The 12,082-nt window shown below is 37.5% G+C and overlaps 1 protein-coding gene across 5 annotated transcripts in view; it reads left to right on the top strand.

Annotated features, from left to right (window-relative positions):
* Positions 1-12,082, top strand: part of pde4ba (phosphodiesterase 4B, cAMP-specific a) — a 176,114-nt gene that overhangs the window by 36,678 nt on the left and 127,354 nt on the right. The gene's annotated exons all lie outside the window — the stretch shown is intronic.

Raw genomic sequence — 12,082 nt, forward strand, 5'->3', positions numbered from 1 at the left:
TTACTAAATGTGTGGGGGGAAAAAAGTCATGAATAGGGCTGGGTGATAAAAAGGTATCTGTATTTATCGACGGTACACCTTTATCGGTAACGAAAGAAAAAATGTTCGGTATAACGCTCGATAAAATGTAAACAGACAAGTTACAAATTTGATTGCATGAATAACCCTGAAGCGTGTGCTGTCCCTGGATCATAAACAGCCTGTCATTTACCTTGATAAAGGAGTGTGCTACGAGTGACAAGGAAACAGCCAATAACAAGTTACGTATCTGTGGGGTTCGGTTGCGCCATCACCACGTGACACCAGAACACTAACACAAGCGAAAATGAGTTCAGTGCCTGCTGAGGAGATTGTGAATAAAAAAGGACGTGTCCGCTCACCAGTGTGGCAGTGGTTTTTTTTGGTTTATTTTCGTCTGACCAGCATCAGAACACCGCTGTGTGTAAGCTTTGCAAAAAAAAACCCTGTCCTGGCCGAGTACTGAGAAAGAAGCTGCGAGAGACTTGTAGTGCGCATGTGCAGTGCTCCACACATGTACAGTGCGTGCGACTCTGAACAGCGGGTGAGGAAGAAACTTGACATTTTACCACTTTTTGTGTTCTCTGTTAAATTGTCGGCTCTGGGGAGGACAGTGAGTGTCCTCAGAGCAGGAGCTCGACTCGTCAAACGCAGACTTCAGCACAGTGTTCTCTGGAAGTAAGTGGTAAAGTGGAAGTTTTATATGAGGCTAGGCTAACTATGCTAACAGGCTGAGCACAAACCGGAGCACCAGGAGTCCCATTCTGCGCTATAATCTGATGTTGATTGTTCTACGTTTACACTTTTACATCGCACACATTTTGTAACATTTTATTTATTAAGTTTCTTTAACACTTGTTTATTTAATCTTCATATAAGATAGAAGAGAATATATTTGTTTCAATTCTATTTTGTTTTTGACTGGTAAAGCTAAAATGATTTGTTGTTTGCCTTAATAAACTGGATAAATTAAAAATACAGTGGTTAAATTCAAATCTTTTTTTTCTACTGGTCTTTGTTTAAAAAAGATTCATATTTATGAATAATTATCGATACTGAATGATATGAAATATATTATATTGTGATAATTTTTTTTAGCTGCACCACCCAGCCCTAGTCATGAATATATATTTGATATACTATTATTATTTGTTCATCTGATGTGCTAAATGTTTTTGTGAATGAAGGCTTTACTAGGTGCTCATTACTGAAATATTGTTGTGTTCTTGTTGCCACTGAAGGTAGTCAAGAGTGGACAAATCATAAATTCATTAGTTAGCCCACTGGACAAGTAAAAGCTCCCTTGTATCATTTGGTTTCCTAGAAACCTAATTCACTAGGCTAGCAAGCATCATGCAACAACATATGGTCATCTAGTTAGCTGAAGTGCATTAATACAGACTAAAGGAAATGAGCAAGGACATCATCACATAACCTTTGCATCCTTGCCAAAAAAAAAAAAAATCTAGCATCGCATTTGAAAGATATTATTCAAGGCAGACTAGCATCTTTATATTCTTTTTATACTTTTTCCCAGTTTCTCACCTGCCAATTCCCACCCACCAGCCAGATACTAGCCGAGAAGGGTGAAGGCTAATACGTGCTTCCTCCAAGACATGTGAAGCCAGCCAACCACATCTTTTTGAACTGCTGCTCAGTTTATGTCACAGGGCAATGTATAACACACCAAAGAAAAGCTATCTGCCCTCTTCTGCATACGTGAGCTCACAAACATCTACGATTGACTGGTGCCACTGTAATTCACGGGGGAGAGAGTGTATACCTGCACTCGCACCAAGATAACATGGCCGATATTGCTTCCGTGGCACCTGACCACACACGGCTGCTCATTCGTCAGGATTCTAACCTGCAATCTCCTGACAATAGAGCGAATGCGTTTCTGTTGCACCAATTGAGAGCCCAATCTATTAAAATGTTTATTTACAAGGTGACTGACTGCATGCTGCGTTGGCAGGAGCGCTGTATAGTAGCTTTATGATGGACTTTATGTTGGTTTCATCTCTGTTTCCACATACTTGTGTTTCCGGTTCTGAAAAGATCATCTATCATCCGAAGACATCAATTAACCTGCCTATTAAACATTGCTTTAGTTGTGCTGGTGTGTGTAGTGTAGCAGGTGGTGGAATTGCATGAACAACCTCCAGCAACAATTAAACAACAACAAAAAAAACCAATAAAAAATCCAAGCATTAATCTCATTGTGTCATGAATTCAACAGACCAGAGACATGATTTATTATTTTGCTGATCATGTACTATTCAAGTATATAAACCGAATAATTCCTGCTAGAAAATAGCTTTATAAGTAAAATCGAAATAATAAAAATATCATTGACTGAGATTTCACATACATACCAAAAATCCCAACAAAAGAAACGAAAATATGTCTATCCTTTCTTTTTACCAGTTCTTTTCAGTTCAAACCAATTCAGTTTTATTTCTATAGTGTGAAGGTATTGCAGTTGGGGCATGGGTAAGATAGAAAATTAAAGACTTTAAGACAAAAGAAAAGCAAAGGCTTTTCAGACCTGGCAATTAAAGCTGGGTAAAAAATATTGATTCTAATCGATCTTCAATTTCACGAAACGATATGGATTCGGGAAATCCCAGAATCGATTATTATTAACGCGTGTGCTTTACTTGAGAGGATGTGAATATTATCTGTACTTCGCCTCTCGTCCTGAGTACGTCGCCGTCTTTCATGTTTTGAATTTTGAAAACGGTTTTATATCTTAAACATGTTTCAAGTTGTCATTGAATTTCACTGTTGCACATTTACAATATTTATATTTATTTATTTATTTTACAGTAACGTGCAGTTTGTGCTTACCTTGTGTGCACTGTATGCACATATTTATGATTTCTTGTTTCAGTGTTTGTTACTCAAAGTAAAAGTAAAAAGTAATTAAACATAACTGCGTCTGCCCTGTTGTTAAAGTAAATGAGCATTTCAGTAATATAGCTAAGTAGGAGGGTTTCAGTTTCCAGCATTTATATTAAAACATGGACTCCATGTCTGCAAAACTAACATTTTAAATGAAATATTGATAACTTTTCGATATCGAATCGAAATCGAATCAAATCAAAACCATATAAATAAAAATCGAATCACCAAATTGGTCGCAATACCCAGCCCTACTGGCAATATTTACACATTTTGCATAGGAGCTCCGCACTTTAACAACAGAAAAAAGCAAAAAAATGCCAAAAGCGCAGTCTTCTTTTTACCCTAATCAAAACCGCAGGAGCCAATCAACATACAGTATGAATATGGAATGATTGACAGTTGCATGGTAAATAGTTAATAGTTCACATTAATGTGAAATAAAAAGCATTAATATATGTCCAACTTAACTGTCATTAACTATATCATCAGTTAACTATATTTATTATTTATTTATTATGTCACGGAAAAAGTTTGGCCAGAAATCTGCAAAACCTTTTGGCTGAAAGAGGGGAAAAAAAGGCTTAAAATTTACAACATAGGCAATCGAATACTTTTAGAAATAATATAATGGTCATTATAATTGTACAGTGATTTAAAATGCTGTTTGTTTGCTTTGCTGTCCTGCGACAGTCAGTATGGATTATATCAAAATTGTACTGTTATGTTTCTTAATGTTCACTGGGTTTACCACAGACTTCTGCTGTATTATAAGACTTATTTTTTATGTTGTTGAATTTTATGATATTTTAAATTATTCATTAAATCAAGTTATTAATAGAGAAGTGGGAACTGGGAAGTGGGGCTCATGGGGGAAAAAGCGACCAGAGACCATTCATTTTCAATGAGAGCTGGTGACTTCCGGCGATATGAGCGACGCCGACCATTGCGACTAGATGTTGTGTTCAGCGACTTTGAAAGTTGAGAAAAGTTTAACTTTACACAAATGTGAAGCGACTTGTTGCACCGACTACAAATGGGAGTGTAGACAGTACGTGATCTGTAGCCTCCCGTGCTCGCTAGCAGAAGGAGCAAGGATCTGAGGCTGTGGAAACGAGCAGTGCCAAGCTGGACGCTTCACAGAGGAAACATGGAGGCCGTGGCCGAGATGGCCATAAGCTAAGCTTAGCTTATTGGCACTTGCACTTTCTCTGCAGACAGATGGCTGCAAAGGCAAAGAGCACACACTGCTTCTGCTTCATCTCGTATGATATGATGCATATACTGTACACTGGTGAATTTTATATACAAATGTTATCCCTCCATAATGTTTCATTTCAGCGGCAAGAAAACTGGTTTGTTGTGAAAAGCAGAATGCTAGTGGTGCCACCGATGTTACTAAGGCAACCGGTAGTAGGAACGCCTACTAGCTACTTCATAGTACAACGACTGGCGACTTGCAGCGATACAATCGCTGTATGTGTGAACGTACCTTAAGAGTCCTGGGATAAGCCTAGGCCAGTCTTTATGATTACAGCAGCGGTTTTTAGAATGGTACAAATCTGGTAATAATCCTACCATATGGTGTTATATATTATACTTATATTTGGTGTCAGAACGCTATATTGAATATTCTGAGCACCACACACATGCTCGAATACAGTCACTTATTAACTGTGTCATCACTCAGTGTACTCATGTGGGTTATACTTGGAGTGAACTGTACAAACTGTGAACTACTGAAGCTCTGTTGAGCTGAGCTCATGCGCATGAGTCATTTAATCATGTCTTTTGGTTAAGGATAAATGTAATCTCTATTGAAGCTTTTTTTTATTTCTTATATACAGTTCTTCCACTCCTTTAGGGGATCCTAATACAAGGTGACAGCATGTGATCTGGTTTAGCAGTATATTACATTTACACGATAAAGCATAGAAACTGAGGTCTAATCTTGGTCTGTGAATTATATTATAGTCCATAATATATCTTGTATTACAAGGATATTTTGTTGACCGTGTGTTGGAGTTATGATGTTGCTCTTGACTCCAGCGATGATGTGCAAAGTGAGAATGTGTAGGTGGGTGTATTCATGACTGGAGCATCTCTCCAGCTCTGGCTGTGCTGCAGGAGTGTGTATTGTATACCAGGCGTTTTTATGTACACAAACATTCATGTCTCTTAGCACCTTTTTTTTATTTATTTTATTAATACATTGTTCTATGCAAGCTGCCACGGGTTTCTTTGTCTTCTGCGTGAGTTAAAGTTCACATTGCCTGTTGGTTCTCCTGTACTTTTTCACAGCAAATGCGAGTGTTGCAAACAGATTAGCATCGTGTGCATTCTTGTGTTTGTCCGAGAGACGGAAACCAGGACCTGCGACCATTAGATTTGCAGAGTGTGAAAGGCTGAGCAAAGTCGTGATAAGCACTGTAATGCTAATCGTTGCTTCGTGAACGAACGGTACGAGCTCTTAAATAACAGGTGCGTGTATGTTTTGGAATATTTTCTATTCTTAAGAAAATATCGCACTATTTCCGACACCGTATCGTGTTTTGAATGTGAAGAATCTTCAATGTGGAAACGTCAAAATACTGCAATAAATAACTCCTCAGGTGTCGTCAAATCCAGATATGAAAATGAGAGCAGCTCTGAGTGGACATACCTTTAAGACCATTGATAAGAATATGGATATTTGTTGGAGTCCAGTGTAAGGACGTCTTAAGGTAGAAAGATTGAAGTCATGGATATTAACAGATCAATATTTATTCTCACAGATTTTATTAGTCAGCTAGCCATCATGAGCTAACCCGGCAAGATTTCCGAAAGGACGTTTAAGTCATGTACATAAATGTTCTTCTTTACTTCTAAAGATAGCTAGCGTGAGCTAACCTGCAAGGAATTAAATTTCATATTTATCAATCAAAACCTTCAACTTAACTCACGACAAATACGACTTAATATTCTTTACATGACATTGAATGTACAGTATGTTTCCTTTGTTCTGACACTGTTTCACTCTCACTCTCTGATTGGCTGCCACTGTTGCCAGTCACTGTGCACTTCTTTTAAGCATAAAGGGGCATGACGATCTAGTTGTTTTCATTTCATTGCAAGTTATGTGCGGTATATAACTGTGTATGTGACAAATAAAAATCTTGAATGATGATTTAAGTTTCTGAGCATAGTGTGCATGCATGATATTAAAAAATTATTAAATATTAGATAAAAAGTGCCTTGATGATCCTCTAAAGTAAAATGACAAATTAGAAGATTTGAAGAAAATTAAGATGTTGGATTTAACTATCTCTCTCTCTCTCTCTCTCTCTCTGTATGTGTATGTGTATGTGTATAAATAAATAATAAATAAATAAATAAAAAACATGCAGTCATAGTGATTTCTCTCTGATACACATACTCTGTATGTGTATCAGAGAGAAATCACTATGACTGCATGTTTTTATTTATTTATTTTTAATTCTCCTCAGAATGTATGGACCAGAATTAAGATTAGGTATTATTCTTCACTACTGGAACTAGTCAAATATTTTAACTGTAGATGTACTTCAGTTTTGGAACCAGCCTTTCTAGTGCTTTATATTTCTTCATGGTCCTTCAAGTGAAATTAGAAGACCTGTGTCTCCCTCTAGTGATGATACTTGCTGGTGCAGTTGTAAAATTTCCCATGAATATGTACTTGCACAGTGGTGTTCAAAAGTCTGAGGTCACTAGTGAAAATGCTTCCATTGTGCATTCTTTTCTAATTTAATACAACAGATTTTTATTACAGATTATATTATTGATCGCAGCTTGAGTGAAAAGTAGAATCTCTGAAATACGTACTATAATGAGTAACGAGTAAATAATAAGCTTCAGAGTTTCTTAGTATTTTGTTTGTCCCCTTTTTGTTGACCGTGTGCTCTCGAGCTGGCACGGGCTCCACAAGCTTGTGCGCAAACGTATGGTCCATTTTTACGGAGTTTTAATTGTTTCATAATTCCCGATAAATAGATTACGATCCACAAATAAATGTAGTGAGATTTACAAAGATTAAACAAATTTACAAATACATTGAATGAGATCCACAAATATGTTAGCAGATTCACAAAAATAAATTAAATTGACAAATAAATAAAATGAGATTTGCAAGTAAATTATTATAATTTTTTAAAAAATATGTTTTATGTCACAAACACAACTCTTTGTGGATCCCTGCACGCATTTGTGGGTTTTGAAACATTTCTAGCATCAAGCGTGCACACAAATCCACACAAATAATTGGACTCCGCCCACCGTCTACTGACCAACCGTAGCACGTTCTTGCTCCAACCAATCACGCTTTGTTTTACAGTCAGGACGGGAACAGAGGCTGCGTCCGAAATCGCATATGTCCGTACGTACTGAATTCAATAGTACGCATGTCTATTATGAGTACAATCCCGGACCTACTACATCTGCCTTGTTAGCATTGTCATGTGACCATCAACATCATCATAAACAAAAAATCTTAAACAAGTTAACAATTTATTCAGGTATTGTTAAACAAGTCCTGTTTAACCAAGGTTTAGTACTTAAAAAGAGCTGATGCTGTCTTCCGCGGGTTTTTTTTCCCTGAGATTGTCCGCACCAATTGCATTGTGGGATTGTTTGACTCGTGTAACAGTACACCATCCGGGTATTTCTCGGCTACTGTTTCTCGCATACTTAGAATTCTGACATACGACCCCTGTGGCGTACTGCTTTTCAACTACTATATAGAAGGTAAGTATGTGGTTTCGGATGCAACCATTGTCATATTGCACCGAACTCGCATATTACGAAGTCTCTCCAACATGGCCGATCAAGAGGAATGAGGACAGGAGAGTGGTTCTTACCATCTAACAGCATCACTGTAACAAAAACTAAAAGAAAACAAGCAACATTATGGTCATAAATTGTTTATTTTAAGGCAATATACGTGTTTTCACCAGTGTTTCCTGCTTTACTACCGAATCCACAGCGAATCCAGAGTAGTGATTTTACAGTTAATTGAGTGTGGTGAGATTAAAAGACTGTGTATCTTTTTGGCAAGAAAATGTTGTCCTCACAGGCAGCCTGCCAAAACACAGCGCGACCAGTGTCATCCAATTCACGGGCTAATGATTACATGCGCTCAATGAACCGTGCTAAAAGACTCAGGAACTTTAGGAGTTACTGGTTTGAATCACTCTAATGAATCCTTACTGAATCAGTGAATCAATCATTACTGATCCATCAGACCACTCATCTAGAATAACGGTGCATTTATGACTCATAATGTTGCCTGTTTTATTTTAGATGTTGTTACATTGATGCTGTTAGATGGGCGGCTGTGGCTCAGGTGGTAGAGTGGGTTGTCCGCTAATCGTAGGGTTGGCGGTTTGATTCCTGGCCCACGTGACTCCACATACCGAAGTGTCCTTGGGCAAGACACTGAACCCCAAGTTTCTCCCGATGGCAACCTAGCGCCTTGCATGGCAGCTCTGCTACCGTTGGTGTGTGTGTGTGAATGAGACACAGTGTAAAGCGCTTTGGATAAAAGTGCTATATAAGTGCAGGCCATTTACCATTTAGATGGTTAGAACCACTCTTCTGTCGTCACTCTATTGGTTGGAGCGAGAACGTACTACGATTGGTCAGTGCAATATGGCAGTTATCTGATGGGCTTGAGTAGACGGTGGGTGGAGTCCACCTACAGTATTTGTGGATTTATGTGCACTCTTGATCCACATGCGATCCACAAATGAATGCAGCACAGAGTCGTGTTTGTGACATAAAAACGTCTTTGTAAAAAAATTATTTTAAAAAATTGCAAATCTCATTTTATTTATTTGTCAATTTAATTTATGTTTTGTAAAACTACTAACATATATTTGTGGATCTCATTCAATGCATTTGTGAATTTGTTTAATTTTTGTAAATCTCACTACATTTATTTGTGGATCATAAGCTATTTATATGGAATTATGAAACCCCATACATTTTAGATCAAATCCATCGGTGTGTGTAAGAGATTAGGTATGAGAAAAATCAGAAAATCTTTTATACTAAGCAGTTACATATACATGGCCAATATCACAAATGTGCTTACATATAAATAGAAACATAGTGCAGAATTTTAAATATTTAAGATATTGAACATTTACGAGCCAATATGGATTAAAAATCTCAAAATTCTAAAACCTTCTGTTTGTTTCCAATTTTAAATGAAAAAAAAAAAAAAACTACTCCCGGTTTTTCAATGTGGTGTCAGAACCCACTGTGCTCCATGAAATAGACATGATTAGATACCTGCCTGGACCCAGAACATGCACTACAGCTGAAATCAAATTTCTCAAAGTTTAGATCAACACTTATTACAGACAGGCTGTCATGTAGCATACAGAAACCTATGCAAGTGATGGATATTACACCAGGCTTGGATATTAATTCAGTGGATTCTGTAAAGCAGCCATGCAATATATTAAAATGCTACCAGTGTGTGTTAAGGCAGTTTCTTGTAGGAATGAATGAACTTCAAATCTTTTCTTCTATCTAATATACTGAGAATATTCAACAGCTATATTAAACCCTTTTTTGATACAATGCTGTGCATAAAAAGTATTTGCCCCCATCCTGAGTTCTTCTGTTTTTGTGTATATCTCGTACTAAATTGTTTCAGAAATTAAACAAAATTTAAAATAAAACAAAGACAACCTGAGTAAACACAAAATACAGTTTTAAATGATAGTTATTTATTCAAGCAAAATTAATGTTATTTATTGAAGCCTGTGTGAAAATGTATTTGCCCCCATAGTTACTAATTCCCCAAATCTATGAATCTGCATTCATAATGGGGTTCAGCTGGACTAGACACAACCAGGCCTGATTACTGCAAACCCTGTTCAATCAAATCAACACTTAAATAGAACTTTTTCTACAGCATGAAGTTGGGTAAAAGGTCTTACCCAGTAAGACACTATGACAAAGTTGAAAGAAATTCTAGAAATGATGAGGAAGAAGGTGACTGAAGTACATCAGTCTGGGAAGGGTTACAAAACTATTTCAAGTGTGGCAGTGTGATGGTGTGGGGATGCTTTGCTGCTTCAGGGTCTGGGCAACTTGCAATAATCGAGGGAAATAAATTCTGCTCTCTACCAGAAAATCCTAAAGGAGAATGTCCCGTCTTGAGTTGAAACTCAAGTGCAACTGGATTATACAGCAAGACAATGATCCAAAGCACAGGAGTAAGTCCTAGTCCTAGAAGTAAGTGAAAGTCTGATCTCCAGTTATCGGAAGTGTTCGGTTGCAGTTATTGCTGCTAAAAGGTGGCACAACCAGATTTTATGTTTAAGTGGGCAATTAGTTTTTCACATGGGTGATAGGAGTTGGGTAACTTCTTTTGCTACAATAAAATAAATAAATTACTGTACAGTGTGTTTATTCAGGTTGCCTTGGTTTTATGTTGTATTTCACTTGAAGATCTAAAACTATTTATTGTGAGATATACACAAACAGAAGAAATCAAATTGGGGCAAATACTTTTTCACAGCACTGTATTTGAGATATTGTATAGTTTTACATATATAATTAGAGATAATAACTAGCAACCAAACCAAGATTAAGAGTTCCATATGGTTCTCCTGTGTCCACACGGGATTAATTCAGGTTCTCTGGTTTCCTCCCACTTTACGAAAACATAGTAGATTGGTAACTATAAGTTGCCCCTAGTTATAAATGAGTGCATATACAGTGGTGCTTGAAAGTTTGTGAACCTTTTAGAATTTTCTATATTTCTGCATAAATATGACCTAAAACCTCAGATTTCAAAAAGAAGTCCAAAAAGTGACCCAAGTGGTCATTTATTTATTAAAGGAAATGATCCACTATTACATATCTATGCATGGCAAAAGTATGTGAACCTCTAGGATTAGCAGTTAATTTGAAGGTGAAATCAGGTGTGAGTAAGCACCCTGTTTTATTTAAAGAACTGGGATTGATCAGAGTCTGATCTTCACGACACATATTTGTGAAAGTGCAGTATGGCATGGACAAAGGAGATTTCTGAGGATCTCAGAAAAAGAGTTGTTGAAACCATCTCTAATGAGTTTGGACTTCACCAATCTACAGTCAGACAAGACCACTGTTACCCTCCCCAGCAGTGATTGACAAGCAAAGATCACTACAGGAGCAAGACGTGTAATAGTCCGGGAGGTCACAAAGGAGCCAGGGTAACTTCTAAGCAACTAAAGGCCTCTCACATTGGCTAATGTTAATGTTCATGAGTCCTCCATCAGGAGAACACTGAACAACATTGATGTGCATGGCAGGAATGGAAGGAGAAAGCCACTGCTCTCCAAAAAGAACATTGCTGCCCTTCTGCAGTTTGCTAAAGATCACATGGACGAGCCAGAAGGCTATTGGGAAAATGTTTTGTGGATGGATGAGACCAAAATAGAATTTTTGGTTTAAATGAGAAGTGTTATGTTCGAAGAAAGGAAAACACTGCATTCCAGCATAAGAACCTTATCCCATCTGTGAAATCCCATTTACTGCATTAGAGCCGGGACGGCTTGCCGTCATTGATGGAACAATGAATTCGGAATTATTCCAGCGAATTCTAAAGGAAAATGTCAGGACATCTGTCCGTGATCTGAATCTCAAGAGAAAGTAGGTCATGCAGCAAGATAATGATCCTACGCACACAAGTCACAAGTTAAAGAAGAATAAAGTTAATGTTTTGGAATGGCCAAGTCAAAGTCCTGACCTTAATCCAATAGACATGTTGTGGAAGAACCTAAAGCAAGCAGTTCATGTGAGGAAACACACCAACATCCCAGAGTTGAAGCTGTTTTGTACTGAGGAACGGGTTAAATTCCTCCAAGCCCGTGTGCAGGACTGATCAACAGTTACCGAAAACTTTTAAAAAGCAGAGGGCCACATACTTTCACCACACACAGACATGCAATATTGGATCATTTTGTCTCATTTGTTTTATTGTATTCGCTTTGTCTACTTTTGTCTAGTACTTGTTTAGGTCATATTTATGCAGATATATAGACAATTCTAAAGGCTTCACAGACTTTCAAGCACCACTGTAGTTTTCCACAACGGATTGGTGTCATCCGAAGGTTATTCCTGCCTTCCGCACCATGTTCCTGGCATA

This window comes from Ictalurus furcatus, chromosome 11 (assembly GCF_023375685.1).
Source record: "Ictalurus furcatus strain D&B chromosome 11, Billie_1.0, whole genome shotgun sequence".
In the NCBI taxonomy this organism is placed as follows: domain Eukaryota; kingdom Metazoa; phylum Chordata; class Actinopteri; order Siluriformes; family Ictaluridae; genus Ictalurus; species Ictalurus furcatus.